Consider the following 19776-nt stretch of genomic DNA (forward strand, 5'->3'; position numbering starts at 1 on the left):
AGAGGAAGGTTCTAAAAGTCTCCAGCCACCCTAGTCATAGACCGTTCTCTCTGCTACCGCACGGCAAGCAGTACCGAAGCGCCAAGTCTAGGTCCAAGAGGCTTCTAAACAGCTTCTACCTCCAAGCCATAAGACTCCTGAACATCTAATCAAATGGCTACCCAGACTGTTTGCACTGCCCCCCCCCCCTTCAACACCACTGCTACTCTCTGTTGTTATCATCCATGCATAGTCACTTTAATAACACCACCTACATGTACATATCAAATCAAATCAAGTTTATTTTATATAGCCCTTCGTACATCAGCTAATATCCCGAAGTGCTGTACAGAAACCTAGCCTAAAACCCCAAACAGCAAGCAATGCAGGTGTAGAAGCACGGTGGCTAGGAAAAACTCCCTAGAAAGGCCAAAACCTAGGAAGAAACCTAGAGAGGAAACAGGCTATGAGGGGTGGCCAGCCCTCTTCTGGCTGTGCCGGGTGGAAATTATAACAGAACATGGCCAAGATGTTAAAATGTTCATAAATGACCAGCATGGTCAAATAATAATCAGGAGTAAATGTCAGTTGGCTTTTCATAGCCGATCATCAAGAGTATCTCTACCGCTCCTGCGGTCTCTAGAGAGTTGAAAACAGCAGGTCTGGGACAGGTAGCACGTCCGGTGGACAGGTCAGGGTTCCATAGCCGCAGGCAGAACAGTTGAAACTGGAACAGCAGCAAGGCCAGGTGGACTGGGGACAGCAAGGAGTCAACATGCCCGGTATTCCTGACGCATGGTCCTAGGGCTCAGGTCCTCCGAGAGAAAGAAAGAAAGAGAGAAGGAGAGAATTAGAGAGTGCATACTTAAATTCACACAGGACACCGGATAAGACAGGAGAAGTACTCCAGATATAACCAACTGACCCTAGCCCCCGACACATAAACTACTGCAGCATAAATACTGGAGGCTGAGACAGGAGGGGTCAGGAGACACTGTGGCCCCATCCGATGATACCCCCGGACAGGGCCAAACAGGAAGGATATAACCCACCCACTTTGCCAAAGCACAGCCCCCGCACCACTAGAGGGATATCTTCAACCACCAACTTACAATCCTGAGACAAGGCCGAGTATAGCCCACAAAGATCTCCACCACAGCACAAACCAAGGGGGGGCGCCAACCCAGACAGGAAGATCACGTCAGTAACTCAACCCACTCAAGTGACGCACCCCTCCTAGGGACAGCATGAAAGAGCACCAGTAAGCCAGTGACTCAACCCCTGTAATAGGGTTAGTGGCGAGAGGGGAACCGGCAAGGCAGAGGTAGCAAGGGCGGTTCATTGCTCCAGAGCCTTTCCGTTCACCTTCACACTCCTGGGCCAGACTACACTCAATCATATGACCTACTGAAGAGATACGTCTTCAGTAAAGACTTAAAGGTTGAGACCGAGTTTGCGTCTCTCACATGGGTAGGCAGACCATTCCATAAAAATGGAGATCTGTAGGAGAAAGCCCTACCTCCAGCTGTTTGCTTAGAAATTCTAGGGACAATTAGGAAGCCTGTGTCTTGTGACCGTAGTGTACGTGTAGGTATGTACGGCAGGACCAACTCGGAAAGATAGGTAGGAGCAAGCCCATGTAACGCTTTATAGGTTAACAGTAAAACCTTGAAATCAGCCCTTGCCTTAACAGGAAGCCAGAGTAGGGAAGCTAGCACTGGAGTAATATGATCAAATTTCTTGGTTCTAGTCAGGATTCTAGCAGCCGTATTTAGCACTAACTGAAGTTTATTTAGTGCTTTATCCGGGTAGCCGGAAAGTAGAGCATTGCAGTAGTCTAACCTAGAAGTAACAAAAGCATGGATTAATTTTTCTGCATCACTTTTGGACAGAAAATTTCTGATTTTTGCAATGTTACGTAGATGGAAAAAAGCTGTCCTTGAAACAGTCTTGATATGTTCGTCAAAAGAGAGATCAGGGTCCAGAGTAACGCCGAGGTCCTTCACAGTTTTATTTGAGACGACTTTACAACCATCAAGATTAATTGTCAGATTTAACAGAAGATCTCTTTGTTTCTTGGGACCTAGAACAAGCATCTCTAGTTTCTTATGACAAATGTTTTTAGTTTTTAGGGGTGCAACTGCATCTAGGGTATTGCGCAAGGTTAAATTGAGTTCCTCAGTTAGGTGCATAGGCGGAAATCCCAGGGGGGACGGGGGGGACACGACCCCCCCATCTTGGGAAAAATATGATTTGTCCCCCCCAATATATCACTGTAAACATAACTATGTAATTTCAATAATATTAATAATACGCAATGAAAGCACTTGTGCTGATTATAGACACTTAATAGCGCATTTAAATTTCAAAAGATTGCGACCCCCCCCGCCCTTTACCTCACAATGGTTTGATCCACTGCCAGTTCTTTAGCTGGCAAGGTAATAAAGGGTTCGTATCTACTGTCCGAAAGGGACATGTACATAACTGACGTGAGGTTAATTCAGTCAATCCATAGCAATGTTATTTATTTATTTTTATGTTGGTAGGGTTCACACACTAGTTGAATTTGCAGAGCTAGCACGCAAACTAAAGCAAACATTAACTATCAAGCTAGCTAGTACCTATTCCATTTATGTGGCGTCGTCAAAGATGGAATCTTTGCTATCGTCAGTTTATTCCAAGATCAGCATGCAGCTGTAGTGCTTCGACGTCCCTGTGATAAGGTTAGCAATAAACTGAAGTCCAAACTGAACAGAACAGAACTACACTCTCTTCTACCATTGTCTTAAATATATATAATGGTCTCGTTGCAAAAGATAAATTGTCGCTAGTGAACTTTTTTTATTTTATTTTATTTCACCTTTATTTAACCAGGTAGCAAAGATTATAGCAAACACACAGAAACGGAATTGGTGCTCGCTAGCTTTACAAATTCAGCTATTGTTGGAAGCCAGCCAATATGAAATAAACTATTTAAATTACAAAAGGTTGCAGCATGTGTTGTGTAAATGTGTGTGTGTGCAGCTAGGCCAGCCAGCCAGCCAGGTAGAAATATGGCAGAAAAAAGTAAGAAGACGGACATCAGAGTATTTGTCAGTACACCAAAACGCATAGTAAGAACTCTAGTATCCTAATATCTCAAAGACTAGTTGATAAAATGTTCATAAGAAAGAAGTGAAATGCTAATGGAAATGTTTCACAATGATGTCATTAGGCAGAACAGGCAACAGATGGCACACAGACAGCAGAGCTGGGGACAGATGGGCAGGGACAGATTGGCAGACAGGGAGTCTCAGGTAAGTTTGTTGAGTCTTTGTTTGGCAACATTATGAAAGGTTCTCAATTTTTTTGACTTGTAAAATAGGGACATAATTAGAAAATGCCATGGATACCCCCACTCTCAACTTAAACTGGTGACTAAACTAAGATTTGTTTACGGCAATGGTATTGCTGTTGTGATTAATTGTGTAGTTTTGGGTACCGGTAGTTAGGAGTACGGCAAACACCTTATTTATTTTCTAGGAGACAGACTGAGTCAGTTAGGGTGGTGAAAGGGAAAGAGCCAGGGAGAGAGACTTCAGAGGACAGTGTCACAGCCACGGCAGGACCAAGTGTCACCCTTGTTGCCAGCAGCACCAGTATAGGGGACAGTGGCACAGCATTGTCCAGTTACCACAGTGATGGCACAAAACTATATCAGCCACACCCACAATTTATAGAACCGCAAACTCTTGCCAACAGAGTGTTGACGTTTCAAGAGAGATGGTTTCACGATTTCCCCTGGCTACATTATAATCCATCAATAAAAGGAGTGTTGTGTTTTCACTGTAGCCAAGGGTTTTCAAGCCAGCCATCTTTTGGCCAAAGAGCTGATGCTGCCTTCATTAGTGCAGGATTTAGGAACTGGAGAAAAGGCATTGAAAAATTCACAGCACATCAAAATTGCCAAACCCACCGCCACTTTGTAATTGTAACAGCACACCAGCTAAATCCAATCAGTGTCCAGTTATGTCCAGCGCATGGGGTAAACAGCAGGATGACGCAAGGCATTGCTTGATGAAAATTGTTAGTTCGGTGCGGCATGTAGTAAGACAGGGACAAGCCTTTAGAGGCCACACGGATGACAGTGGGAATTTATACCAGATTTTGAAACTTAGGGCAGAAGAGGATGATCCCATTTTACTGAAGTGGTTAACAGAGCGTACCACAATGTACACAGGCCCCAAAGCACAGAATGAAATTCTGAACATCATGGCCAATAGTCATTCGAGGCATTGCAGCTGAGATTAGGTCTCTTCCGATTGTACAATTTTCATTAATTGTTGATGGTACTCAAGATGTCTCTGGTGCTGAACAGGAGAATGTCTGTCTGCGTTATGTTGACCATGACCTTGTCCCTCACAAGGAGTTTATTGGGCTATACAGGGTGTCGGAGACAACATGCGAGGGCATTGCGAAAGTGCCAACTGATGTGTTGTTGAGGAAACCCGCAAACATATGCTCGGTTCTTTTGTTCAGTAGTGTGTATAGCAGTGGTTCTCAACCTTTTTGGGGTACTGGAACCCCTGCATATTTTGAGGCAAGGCAGGCAAGGTTTTGAGCGGTCCTCAGGGACCTCCACCCCCTCTATATTATATGTAAACTTACTGGAAACCTTGTGGTACTGACTACATTCATTACACTTTTTTCTTTCACGGACCCCTTGCAATTAGTCCATGGACCCCTGTTTGAGAACCCATGGTGTAATTGATAGTTGTTCTTTTGTTTAGTAGTTTTTAGTACACTTACAAATGATTTATTTCATGTTATTTTATTTAAAATTGCATACTTTGTGCGACATACTTGTCCATAGCTGCTGTTTGAAGAGTTGAGACACTGACTGAAGGATATTTTGGTTGATTTATTTGGGTTTTTCATTGAAGTAGTTATTTTGCTTTTAGAACTGTACTTATTTTAAGCTTTTTGTTCTTGCAAAGATATTGTAGACTCAGGCCAGGTGGACATATTTAATGACTATATAAATGTATCAGAAAAAGTCAAATTAAAAGGTCAATTCAATACGGAGACCAACTTTGTGATGGTTCTCAATGGAGATTATTTTAGATGTGATCACACCATGTTCATTGTATTTATGAAAACTACACCCATACAGTGTACAGTACCATTGTCACCTACTGACCTTTCTTGATATTGCTGGTTGTAAGTACGAATACCTGCATATATACTGGACTGGTAAGGAGCACTGCTATAACTATTATTAGTAGTAGAATTATAATGATTTAAACATTTGAACAAGTTGGGAAAACCCTTCAGTTAACTACTGTACCTATCAATTATCCAGTTGTAGGAATTATGGTTCCTCAATATACATTTAACAACGTATGCTATGTGTTACAGCACTACTTTTGGTGTCCCCCTCAGGAATTGCTCTTGAGAAAATTTAATGTAATTGTCCCCTCCAAGGTTGATCTCAGATTTTCGCCCCTGGTTAGGTGGTTAACTGATTTTTGTCCTCTGACGTCCTAGGGTAGGCAGAAGGAGTCTGGAAGGGCATCAAGGAATCTTTGTGTTGTCTGAGAGTTTATAGCACGACTTTTGATGCTCCTTGGTTGGGGTCTGAACAGATTATTTGTTGCGATTGCAAACGTAATAAAATGGTGGTCCAATAGTCCAGGATTATCAGGAAAAGATCTACAACATTTATTCCATGGGACAAAACTAGGTCCAGAGTATGACTGTGGCAGTGAGTAGGTCCAGAGACATGTTGGACAAAACCCACTGAGTCGATGATGGCTCCAAAAGCCTTTTGGAGTGGGTCTGTGGACTTTTCCATATGAATATTAAAATCACCAAAAATTAGAATATTATCTGCTATGACTACAAGGTAGGAATTCAGGGAACTCAGTGAGGAACGCTGTATATGGCCCAGGAGGCCTGTAAACAGTAGCTATAAATTTCATGACTAGAAGCTCAAAAGACGAAAACGTCATTATTTTTTTTTTTGTAAATTGAAATTTGCTATCGTAAATGTTAGCAACACCTCCGCCTTTGCGGGATGCATGGGGGATATGGTCACTAGTGTAACCAGGAGGTGAGGCCTCATTTAACACAGTAAATTCATCAGGCTTAAGCCATGTTTCAGTCAGGCCAATCACATCAAGATTATGATCAGTGATTAGTTCATTGACTATAACTGCCTTTGAAGTGAGGGATCTAACATTAAGTAGCCCTATTTTGAGATGTGAGGTATCACGATCTCTTTCAATAATGGCAGGAATGGAGGAGGTCTTTATCCTAGTGAGATTGCTAAGGCGAACACCGCCATGTTTAGTTTTGCCCAACCTAGGTCGAGGCACAGACATAGTCTCAATGGGGATAGCTGAGCTGACTACGCTGACTGTGCTAGTGGCAGACTCCACTAAGCTGAAAGGTTGGCTAACAGCCTGCTGCATGGCCTGCACCCTATTTCGTTGTGGAGCTGGAGGAGTTAGAGCCCTGTCTATGTTGGTAGATAAGATGAGAGCACCCCTCCAGGATGGAGTCAGTCACTCCTCAGCAGGTCAGGCTTGGTCCTGTTTGTGGGTGAGTCCCAGAAAGAGGGCCAATTATCCACAAATTCTATTTTTTGGGAGGGGCAGAAAACAGTTTTCAACCAGCGATTGAGTTGTGAGACTCTGCTGTAGAGCTCATCACTCCCCCTAACTGGGAGGGGGCCAGAGACAATTACGCGATGCCGACACATCTTTCTAGCTGATTTACACGCTGAAGCTATGTTGCGCTTGGTGACCTCTGACTGTTTCATCCTAACATCGTTGGTGCCGACGTGGATAACAATATCTCTATACTCTCTACACTCGCCAGTTTTAGCTTTAGCCAGCACCATCTTCAGATTAGCCTTAACGTCGGTAGCCCTGCCCCCTGGTAAACAGTGTATGATCGCTGGGTGATTCGTTTTAAGTCTAATACTGCGGGTAATGGAGTCGCCAATGACTAGGGTTTTCAATTTGTCAGAGCTAATGGTTGGAGCCTTCGGCGTCTCTGACCCCGTAACGGGAGGAGTAGAGACAAGAGAAGACTCGGCCTCACACTCCGACTCGCTACTTAATGGGGAAAACCGGTTGAAAGTTTCTGTCGGCTGAATGACGACACCAGTTCGTTGAGCATTCCTACAGCATTTCCCTCCAGAAGCCATGAGAAAGTTACCTCAACTAACCGGTGCCCCCGCACATTGACTCTGTACCGGTACCCCCCTGTGTATAGTCGCGCTATTGTTATTTTACTGCTGCTCTTTAATTACTTGTTACTTTGATTTCTTATTCTTACTCTTATTTATTTTTGTAACTACATTTTTGGTTAGGGTTTTATAAGTAAGCATTTCACTGTAAGGTATTAATACCTGCTGTATTCGGTGACTAATACAATTTCATTTAATTTGATTTGAAACAGGATGCATGTTTTGGAATATTTTTATTCTGTACAGGCTTCCTTAATTTCCCTCTGTCAATTAGGTTAGTATTGTGGAATAACTACAATGCTGTTTTCTCCTATCACAGTCATTAAACGCTGTAACTGTTTTAAAGTCACCGTTGGCCTCACAGTGAAATCTCTGAGTGGTTTCTTTCCTCTCCGGCAACTGAGTTAGGAAAGACGCCTGTATCTTTGTAGTGACTGGGTGTATTGATACACCATCCAAAGTGTAATTAATAACTTCACCATGCTCAAAGGGATACTCAATGTCTGTTTTTATTTACACATCTACCAATAGGTGCCCTTCTTTACGAGGAATTGGAAAACTTTCCCTGGTCTTTGTGGTTGAATCTGTTTTTGAAATTCACTGCTCGACTGAAGGATCTTACATATAATTGTATGTGTGGAGTACATAGATGAGGTTGTCATTCAAAAATCATGTTAAACACTATTATTGCACACATAGAGAGTCCAGTCTTGTTAAGTAAAGTTTTTCTCCTGAATTTATTTAGGCTTGCCGTAAAAAAAGGTTTGACTCAATACATTTCAGTTTTAAATGTTTTATTAATGTTTAAACATTTAAAAAATCATAATTCCACTTTGACATTATGGGGTATGTGTGTAAGCAGGTGACACAATATCTCGAATTAATCAATTTTAAATTCAAGATGTAACCCAACAAAATGTGGAAAAAGTCAAGGGGTGTGAATACTTTCTGAAGGCACTTATTTCTAGAGAGTCTTAATAAGTAGGCTATTTAATTTGGAGCATTATTTTAGGCTACAGACATAAAACAGCACGTGAGTTGAAAGTAAAGGTGTGACTGGAAAAAAAGTGAAATTATTATTGTGTCATATATAATTGTAGTTAATATTTTGCCATTGTCTTTTCAATGAACTGCCCCTAAAACCCCAGTGTAACTACCATAGAAATATAATCCATTAATCCATAGATTCTGTTATACTATCCAGGTCTGTTCCCAAACAATTTGAACTTCTACTTTTAAAAATCCACCTCTCTAAAAACAAGTCTCTCACCGTTGCCGCCTGCTATAGACCACCCTCTGCCCCCAGCTGTGCTCTGGACACTATATGTGAACTGATTGCCCCCCATCTATCTTCAGAGCTCGTGCTGCTAGGCGACCTAAATTTGAACATGCTCAACACCCCAGCCACCCTACAATCTAAGCTTGATGCCCTCAATCTCACACAAATTATTAATGAACCTACCAGGTACCACCCCAATTCCGTAAACACGGGTACCCTCATAGATATCATCCTAACAAACTTGCCCTCCAAATACACCTCTGCTGTTTTTAACCAAGATCTCAGCGATCACTGCCTCATTGCCTGCATCCGTAATGGGTCAGCGGTCAAACGACCTCCACTCATCACTGTCAAACGCTCCCTGAAACACTTCAGCGAGCAGGCCTTCCTAATTGACCTGGCCGGGGTATCCTGGAAGGATATTGATCTCATCCCGTCAGTCATTTTTTAAAAATGCCTTCCTCACCATCTTGAATAAGCATGCCCCATTCAAGAAATTTAGAACCAGGAACAGACATAGCCCTTGGTTCTCTCCTGACCTGACTGCCCTTAACCAACAGAAAAACATCCTATGGCGTTCTGCATTAGCATCGAACAGCCCCCGTGATATGCAACTTTTCAGGGAAGCCAGAAACCAATATACACAGGCAGTTAGAACAGCCAAGGCTAGCTTTTTCAAGCAGAAATTTGCTTCCTGCAACACAAATTCAAAAAAGTTCTGGGACACCGTAAAGTCCATGGAGAATAAGAACACCTCCTCCCAGCTTCCAACCGCCCTGAAGATAGGAAACACTGTCACCACCGACAAATCCACTATAATTGAGAATTTCAATAAGCATTTTTCTACGGCTGGCCATGCTTTCCACCTGGCTACCCCTACCCGGGACAACAGCACTGCCCTCCCCTCTGCTACTCGCCCAAGCCTTCCCCATTTCTCTTTCTCCCAAATACAGTCAGCTGATGTTCTTAATGAGCTGCAAAATCTGGACCCTTACAAATCAGCCGGGCTAGATAATCTGGACCCTTTCTTTCTAAAACTATCTGCTGAAATTGTTGCCACCCCTATTACTAGCCTCTTCAACCTCTCTTTCGTGTCGTCTGAGATACCCAAAGATTGGAAAGCAGCTGCGGTTATCCCCCTCTTCAAAGGGGGGGACACCCTTGACCCTAACTGCTACAGACCTATATCTATCCTACCCTGCCTTTCTAAGGTCTTCGAAAGCCAAGTCAACAAACAGATTACCGACCATTTCGAATCACACCACACCTTCTCCGCTATGCAATCTGGTTTCAGAGCTGGTCATGGGTGCACCTCAGCCACGCTCAAGGTCATAAACGATATCGTAACCGCCATCGATAGGAAACAATACTGTGCAGCCGTATTCATTGACCTGGCCAAGGCTTTTGACTCTGTCAATCACCACATCCTCATTGGCAGACTCGACAGCCTTGGTTTCTCTAATGATTGCCTCGCCTGGTTCACCAACTACTTCTCTGATAGAGTTCAGTGTGTCAAATCGGAGGGTCTGTTGTCCGGGCCTCTGGCAGTCTCTATGGGGGTGCCACAGGGTTCAATTCTTGGACCGACTCTCTTCTCTGTTTACATCAATGATGTCGCTCTTGCTGCTGGTGATTCTCTGATCCACCTCTACGCAGACGACACTATTCTGTATACTTCTGGCCCTTCTTTTGACACTGTGTTAACAACCCTCCAGGCGAGCTTCAATGCCATACAACTCTCCTTCCGTGGCCTCCAACTGCTCTTAAATACAAGTAAAACCAAATGCATGCTCTTCAACCGATCGCTGCCTGCTCCGGCCCGCCTGTCCAACATCACTACTTTGGACGGCTCTGACTTAGAATATGTGGACAACTACAAATACCTAGGTGTCTGGTTAGACTGTAAACTCTCCTTCCAGACCCACATCAAACATCTCCAATCCAAAGTCAAATCTAGAATTGGCTTCCTATTCCGCAACAAAGCATCCTTTACTCATGCTGCCAAACATACCCTTGTAAAACTGACCATCCTACCAATCCTCGACTTCGTTGATGTCATTTACAAAATAGCCTCCAAAACCCTACTCAATAAATTGGATGCAGTCTATCACAGTGCCATCCGTTTTGTCACCAAAGCCCCATATACTACCCACCACTGCGACCTGTACACTCTCGTTGGCTGGCCCTCGCTTCATACTCGTCGCCAAACCCATTGGTTCCAGGTCATCTACAAGACCCTGCTAGGTAAAGTCCCCCCTTATCTCAGCTCGCTGGTCACCATAGCAGCACCTACCCGTAGCACGCGCTCCAGCAGGTATATCTCTCTAGTCACCCCCAAAACCAATTCTTCCTTTGGACGCCTCTCCTTCCAGTTCTCTGCTGCCAATGACTGGAACGAACTACAAAAATCTCTGAAACTGGAAACACCTATCTCCCTCACTAGCTTTAAGCACCAGCTGTCAGAGCAGCTCATAGATTACTGCACCTGTACATAACCCATCTACAATTTAGCCCAAACAACTACCTCTTTACCTACTGTATTTATTTATTAATTTATTTTGCTCCTTTGCACCCCATTATTTCTGTCTCTACTTTGCACTTTCTTCCAATGCAAACCAACCATTCCAGTGTTTTTTTTAGTTTTTATTTTACTTGCTGTGTTGTACTCACTTCGCCTCCATGGCCTTTTTATATTTTTATTTATTTATACATATATCTGTTTGCCTTCACCTCCCTTATCTCACCTCACTTGCTCACATTGTATATAGACTTATTTTTTTTTATCTTTTTCACTGTATTATTGACTATATGTTTGTTTTTACTCCATGTGTAACTATGTGTTGTTGTATGTGTCGAACTGCTTTGCTTTATCTTGGCCAGGTCGCAATTGTAAATGAGAACGTGTTCTCAATTTGCCTACCTGGTTAAATAAAGGTTAAATAAAAAAAATAAAAAATTCTATTTCTATGGAATCTATCACATTGGCCCAGCGTTTTCGAAACTCTTCTAATCTTGCCTGTCGTACTTTCGAGCGAGTCCTCGCGGAAGTACTGACGTGTTCATACGTCATTAGCCGGCCCAGCACGAGAGGTAGTTAGGTAGTGACACAGCGGCAGAATCAGGTAAGAAAAACCTGTCTTGCAGTATTTTGTCTATCAGTAGGAATGTGAACATATGTTCTCGAGTTTAAGTGGAATCTAGGGGACCAATACCGAAATAATATTTCAATTTAATGAATCTCTAAATATGGTAACGAGAGGCTATATGCCTATGCTAGCTAGCGAGAAAGAGCTCGGTTTCTAACCGGAAGTGAGTTGTCAAATTCACGAAGTTACAGCTGGTGGTTGTAGTTCAACTTCCAACTGATTTGTAGCCTTCAAAACGACAAGATTGACACGAAGGACTACACTTTCCATCTTTCTGGTAGCAGGGGTTAACGAGTAACTGTTTGATTTCCGCTGCACCTTATGGGAAGTAGAGTGAAACCATAAGTGTTTTACCACACAATACTAATGAAAGATGGTTGCTTGAAAACTACACAAACCAGAAATGGGTTGTTTAGGGAAGGACATCACTAATTCGCTAGATATTTTTTTTGTAAAGCTAGCTAATTTGCTAGCAACACTCACCCAGCTTGAAAAACAGAAACATAACATTGAATACGAAAATAATAGCTAATAGTAACTAACCACAACAATGACCTGATATTTTAGCTAGGTATTCAAAATTGCGTTATGAATAATCACACTTCAATGCTAAACATATAACGTTACTGTAGCTAGCTTTCCAATCCCACACTATAAATGGGTTAGCTAGATGGCTGGCTATCTACTGCATTGGCTAGCTCGCTTGCTATTAGCTAGCCCGCTTGCTATTAGCTAGCCTACCATTACACGATTCAGCGTTGGAGAACAAATAATAGCTAACGTTATCCATAATGGAAGAGACCGTCTCTGTCAGCTATTTATCAAGTATATGGTCATATCAGCCAACGTTAACTTAGTCTCACAATAATTGGATAGCCGTTTGATAGCCAATCAACAACAAATGCCATTTGACATGAACTGGAAAATGAAACTTTTCTATCGATTTTGGGTGGGAAGTGTTGGAATAGTGGTAGCTAGCTAGGTCAATTAGCCCAGTTTTTCCCAACCCTGGTCCCCGATTACCCCAAACAGAACACAATTTTGTTGTAGCCCTTGACAAAAACCTAACATTCAACTCATTGAGGGCTTGATGACTAGTTGAATCAGGTCTCCAGGGTTAAAATAAACATTTTATGTTAGGTACTCGAGGACCAGGGTTGGGAAACACTGAATTAGCCTACAGTATGTTGATGTAGCCCAACCGACCGCGGACACTATTATTACGTTTGTCATCTGCGTCCAGCTGGTTATACAATGTGTCTGTCGCCCAGTGACCGGCTCGTACATAAACATCCTTAATTCAGGCTGCAAAGGCATCAGTTTCCTCCTCAACTCGGTAAAAAAAAAAAAACAGGGACATATGTGTACCGTTTTAATAAAACACCATTTTCCACCACCATGCTAGAGTGGCAGGGATTGACGTTAAAGCTTCACAATGCAGAAATCGCTCCGCCATTTCCTGGTTACTAAAGTTCTAATAGTTCGCCTAATTTCAGTTTGTGACAACAAGCATGTATAGTGTAGAGAATCATTGTACCATCTAAACCGCTGTGAAATATATTTTCCATAACCAAAAATATTGTATTTACAGCTGTTTGAAGCTAGTGTAAAAGACACAACTAAACTTAAGAACGGGAAGCATAAAAATAGTGTACGTAAGACAGATCTATGGCTTCTTAGACTTGCTTTCAATGAGTGACAGATCTGTAACTACTGCCATACATTTTTTTTATCACCTTCCCAATGTGGAAACCTCAGAGCAGGTTCAACTTGTGCGACTGCTCAGTTCACTTGCCCTAGATGGGCATAAACTGCTTCTAGAAATAGAAATCCACGATCACCACACATTTTGAGGAAAATAAAAACATGTCAGTTTGTCACCTTCATGAGTTGGAGTCATGGACACTGGTTTTTCATTGCACTCTGGATCATAAGGTTGTGTGTTCGAAGCCAGTCATGGACCCTGTTTTTTTGGGGGGGGTGAACCCTATCCCAAACCTTAACCCTTACTGTAACCATTTGGAATGTGTGCTTAAATGTAATCTTTTAACCATATCCCAAACATTACCCCATAACCATTCAGAAGTAGTGCCTAAACTTTAACTTAAAATTTGACGTTTGAAGAAATTAAGCGATACAGAGCAGCAGGAACAACAAACACTTACATTTTGGAGCAACTTCAAAGTTTGACTTTTGGAGAACGTTCATGAACGTCTAATTCTGCAGTGAGACTGTGAGAACTTGTTGGTAATAACATGGTCAACTACTTAAGACATTGGCTAAAATCTAGTTGTGCGTTTTAGATTTGGATAAAATTAACTAAGGAAGGATTTTTCACTTGTCTCATTGACTTCTCAAATCCCCGCCTCGTCTGTTTAGCAAGCATTGCTGGAAGTCTCGCGATGTTGGGCCTCTGGGTTGAGAAACTCTGTGACGGTACACATATTTTCCTCGTTTTATTTTTAGGTTGGCGGCACAGAACAATGTGAAGAACATTGGATGTATAAATCTGAAGCATCCGGTTGGCATTTCCACCCACTACCAAATATGGTGATGAGAGGAAGCACAGTGGCTGGCAGTCTGAGAAGATGAAGCGAGATTCATTTTGGCTGACGTTTTCTGTTACAAAACTAGAATCTGTTACGAACAGAGTGGACAAAGTTTTGTACACTTTACCCTTTGCCAGAGGAGTGCAAGGGTGAATTGAGGTATTGCACAGTAGGCGTTCCCTAAAGTAAATGTGCAAAAATATGCTAGAATGCGCCAATAGGATCTTGCTAGCTCGTGCTTGACTCTGCCCACCTCCTCGCTTCTTCTGCCCACTGATTGCTTAATTTGCTCCAATTGGAAACCATCTTCTCTTAGTTACAAAATCTCTGCTGGCGGGCCATTAAATCAAGTTAAAGGAATGTTCCAGTTTGTTTTAACAACTCCACAGCAAGTTGTCAGTGGCTCTAGTTATCCAAATTTTCCGGGGGAATAAGAGCAAAATAGCCTTTTATTGAACCAGGATGTAATTTGTTAGAATCAGTTTACTACAGCTTCCATGATGCTGTGCGCCTCCGAGCCAAGCTACAGGGAGGCGCGTCTTCGCTAGATTGGCGTGGTTATGTGAAATACTTGTCAGTAGAGGTCGACCGATTAATCGGAATGGATGATCAATTTGGTTTAAATAATGCAAAAACAAAGTGTTAGAATAAAGTAAAAGTGCAATATGTGCCATGTAAGAAAGCTAACGTTTAAGTTCCTTGCTCAGAACATGAGAACATATGAAGGCTGGTGGTTCCTTTTAACATGAGTCTTCAATATTCCCAGGTAAGAAGTTTTAGGTTGTAGTTATTATAGGAATATTTCTCTCTATACGATTTGTATTTCATATACATTTGACTATTGGATGTTCTTATAGGCACTTTAGTATTGCCAGTGTAACAGTATAGCTTCCGTCCCTCTCCTCGCTCCTCCTTGGACTCGAACCAGGAACACAACGACAACAGCCACCCTCGAAGCAGCGGGAACAACCACTGCAAGTCTCAGAGCGAGTGACGTTTGAAACGCTATTAGCGCGCACCCCGCTAACTAGCTAGCCATTTCATGTCGGTTACACGAGCCTAGTCTTGGGAGTTGATAGGCTTGAAGTCATAAACAGCACAATGCTTGACGCGCAACGAAGTGCTGCTGGCAAAACGCATGAATGTGCTGTTTGAATGAATGCTTACGAGCCTGCTGCTGCTTACCACCGCTTAGTCAGACTGCTCTATCAAATCATAGACTTAGTTATAACATAATAACACACAGAAATACGAGCCTTAGGTCATTAATATGGTTGAATCCGGAAACTATCATCTCGAAAACAAGACGTTTATTCTTTCAGTGAAATACGGAACCGTTCCGTATTTTATCTAAGGGGTGGCATCAATTAGTCTAAATATTCCTGTTACATTTCACAACCTTCAATGTTATGTCATAATTACGTAAAATTCTGCCAAATTAGGCGGCCCAAACTGCATATACACTGACTCTGCGTGCAATGAACGCAAGAGAAGTGACACAATTTCACCTGGTTAATATTGCCTGCTAACCTGGATTTCTTTTAGCAAAATATGCAGGTTTAAAAATATATACTTCTGTGTATTGATTTTAAGAAAGGCATTGATGTTCATGGTTAGGTACACGTTGGAGCAACGATACGCACCGCATCGATTATATGCAACGCAGGACACGCTAGATAAACTAGTAATATCATCAACCATGTGTAGTTAACTAGTGATTATGATTGATTGATTGATTGTTTTTTATAAGATAAGTTTAATGCTAGCTAGCACCTTACCTTGGCTTACTGCATTCGCGTAACAGGCAGTCTCCTCGTGGAGTGCAATGTGAGAAGCAGGTGGTTGGACTAGTAACTGAAAGGTTGCAAGATTGAATCCCCCGAGCTGACACGGTGAAAATCTGTCATTCTGCTTTAAATAAAGATTAAATAAAGGTGTAGTAAAAAAAAATTGCTAAGAAATCGGTGTCCAAAAATACCGATTTCAGATTGTTATGAAGACTTTAAATCGGCCCTAATTAATCTGCCATTCCGATTAATCGGTCGACCTCTAGTTGGCACCTATTCAAAACTCGAAATACTATCGTAGTATTACTACATTATGTTAATCACATTACTTTTATATTAGAATGTAAGCTTATATTAGTGCTCACACTGTCTGTTTGTCTTAGAGGCAACAGAATAGAGTTCTTAGAACTCCCATGTGTCTGTGTGGAGAGAGAGAGAAGCCTCTAAGATTTAACATTGACAGTAGATTTACGATGGCTTGGTGATAAGACAACATTCCATTTCATGGATAGTGTCTGTGTGCCTGTCTGTCGGTGCCAGGGATACCCAATCTCCAGTTTATTTAAGGAAAGGACCTAATGTCTGCTGCATTAGTATTTCTGTATAAGCAAGCAGTAAATTAAACTAAAGACAGATATTTGGTGCCATGTAAATCTTGAATTCTTTTGCATGAGCGCAAAATGTACCTTTTGTATAAATTCTCTCATCTGTGATTTGTCATGAATATCCAGGAGGATGGACTTTGCTATAAAATGCTGTGGCTTAGTCCTGCTGGTTGGGCTCTCAACGAATCACCTACGTGTGGGTCGTTGACAAGCTCCATTACTGCAGTAATGAAATAATAAAGTTTGATTGTTTTGAAGAAATCTAAAAGTCTCTCCTTTTGATTAGAATAATTCTACGACAATGCGATGTAAAACCACCGCAGGACAAATACCAGAAGGTCTGTGTATGTAGCAAGCATTTCACACCAGAGGACAACAAGAGGGTTAGGCAAGTTGATGGGTGGCGATTTATCAGGACAACGTATTTTGTCCAACTCTAAATTCAACACAAGCATACAACACCCCTGCCCTTCCAGCCTGCCCTTCCAAAGAATATTGCCCAATCAACGAAGCCAGCAAAACAGGATGTCATTAAGAAGCACAAGACAAGGTTCTCAAAGTAAAACATCATTGCCCATGTTATTGTAAATTAAATGTGGATATTATTCTCTATAAACAAATCAATCCAAACCAGCTTTAATGGCTGTACTAGGCATATCCGCTGTGTGAATATGAGCTGTATTATTGAACATCTATATTATGAGCAATCCTGATTTAGGGTTGGGCGATATTACAATAGTATCATCTATCAAGGATGATTGACAGTCATCGTCTAGTGACGACATCGTGATGTGACAGACGATACCTAACCTATTTCAACGTGACTGGCCTTACGCAGTAAAGAGAAGAGCGGAGTCGGGCAGTGCACAGCAGGACAGCGCATGGGTGTCCTTCTGAGTAAATTGCCTATATTCGGATTTGCTATAGCCCATTTCAATTAATATGTTATATTTACAGAATGCAAGAGCACAATGTAGACATGGCTAAGTTTCACCAAAGCAGCGCTAAATGTCCAGTCAATTTAATTATATAAAAAATAAATCTTTCTCCAATAGTGGATGCTTTCTCCCACCGTGCTATTTCATGATCAAACAATGAATGTATTTAATGGAGTTCTAGGCTATCTTAAAGTTTTACGTTGTTTTTGAATAACCTACAAATATGGTAGGCCTAAGGTAATCTTAAGAGAGCAAGAACAAACAATAGCAAGATGGGAAAAATCTCATGAGAAATTTGAACAAACCTTACAGTTGAGCAAAGCATTATATGACAGAAATGCTTAATGTATATGAGGCCAGACAAAACATTGCCCAACCCTGATACTGATATCTCCACCAACTTCTGGTAAATCAATAGTGTATACACAAAACAAAGGGGGTTTATAGTACAACTAAAGCAAATGCGTAGCTAAGTGATTCCTTATTGAGGCTACTCGTTTTACTCAAGGTGTACTGATCTGATAGTGTTACAACCAATCAAATAAAGACAAAGAATTCACGCCGTTTCCAGATTTTATTGCACGCTATTACAATTCCTCCTGTACATCATCAACCTCAACGAAGCCTCTTTACTTCCCATCAGGAGATCACGAATCCTCCCAACCACACAGGCAGGCAAAACCAGTCTGTTGTTTTTCCGTTGTACCCATTCCAGGACGAAAAAAACCCGGTAGGCATGTGATATTTTCTGAAAGAAAAAAAGGAATAATCTGATTTGTTGTTAGGGTAGTCTGTACTCTAACATTTGTAAACAGCACTGGTAAATGTAGCCAATACGATGGTAAAGTGATCTAACGTTAATTATAAACTGGGTGGTTCGAGCCCTGAATGCTGATTGGCTGACAGCCGTGGTATCAGACCGTATACCATGGGTATGACAAAACATTTATTTTTACTGCTCCAATTACGTTGGTAACCAGTTTATAATATAAATAAGGCACCTCGGGGGTTTGTGATATATGGCCAATAGGGGTGTATCCAGGTGCGTTGCGTCGTGCATAAGAACAGCCTTTAGCTGTGGGATATTGGCCATATACCACACCCCCTCGTGCGTTGTTGCTTAATTATAAACTCAGTGATGCGTCGTGCCTAAGAACAGTCCTTAGCCGTGGTTTATTGGCTATATACCCCCCCCCCCCATGCCTTATTGCTTAGTCTACCATGACGATGACAATATAAACAAGATGTCGGGAGATTACCATAGCACGCTACAGGAGACTCATTCATATAGCTGTTATAGATATTATGGTGGGAGCACATTCAGCAGCCAAATATAAAACAATACAAGTCAGTGTTGCAATGGTTGTACTTTAGAAACGAGGCTATGTCAATGTGCTAGCTCTGAATGTATAATCAAACCAGGCAGAACTCGATCTAGTAACGATAGCCGAACTAATGCTACACAACCGCAATGCACACAACAGCACTAATGTTATGAAATGATGCAGATGTAAAAACAATAGCGGGCGCAAAACACTCGCTCTGTCCTCTTGGCCCCGCTGGTTCAGGCTTTTTTCTCCAGTTTATTTTCGGGAGTACAGTCTCAAGGCTGTTAAACTAGGAACGCCCACGTTTTCCCATTCCCAGCATGCGGGAGTGGAACAAGCAGAGATCAGGAAATCAACCTCACTCCCTAAACTTAGTTGTAGTTTTGAAAAAACACGATTACCCCCAAATGCATCAGTAAGGATAAAATCCGGTAACTAACGATACCTAGCTTTTGATCTCCAGAACGCATTTGGAAGTAGTTTTCACATTCCTGCATGTTTGTAAAGTGATCTGGACAATGATTTTTAGGCCAAAAATGTCCGAAACGTTCCTTTTAAGGAGGAAACCGATGCCTTTGCTGCCTGAATGAAGGACATTTTTTATGTACAAGACAGTCACTGGGGCACATTAAACACATTAAAGTCGGACGCAGATGACAAACGACGTAAAAGGAATAAAAATGCAATCTGGTGGCTGGTTGGGCTAATGTGGATGTTAGGTTGATGAAGCTTTGTTGTCGCTCTGTGTATTGTTGCCATGTTATTACCGGTAATGTAGAAGAGGACTGCAACTGAATAAATTAACTAGCTAGCTATATATTAAACAACTGCTGAAGCCTACATGTAAGGATGATATTGGTGTTCATTACTATTTGACACATTTCTTTGAGTTATAGGCATAATATCCCCAGTCTCATCTTCCCACACATTA

The 19776-nt window shown here is 41.8% G+C and overlaps 1 protein-coding gene across 2 annotated transcripts in view; it reads left to right on the plus strand.

Moving 5' to 3' along the window:
- Window positions 1-11518: 11518 nt before the first annotated feature.
- Window positions 11519-19776, plus strand: part of rer1 (retention in endoplasmic reticulum sorting receptor 1) — a 28699-nt gene continuing 20441 nt past the window's right edge. For both annotated transcript variants that reach the window (XM_055892640.1, XM_055892639.1), the window contains exon 1: window positions 11519-11614. The gene's annotated coding sequence lies outside the window, so the exon portion shown is untranslated. The remainder of the gene's footprint in view (window positions 11615-19776) is intronic.

The sequence above is a fragment of the Salvelinus fontinalis genome, chromosome 31 (assembly GCF_029448725.1).
Source record: "Salvelinus fontinalis isolate EN_2023a chromosome 31, ASM2944872v1, whole genome shotgun sequence".
Taxonomy (NCBI): Eukaryota; Metazoa; Chordata; class Actinopteri; order Salmoniformes; family Salmonidae; genus Salvelinus; species Salvelinus fontinalis.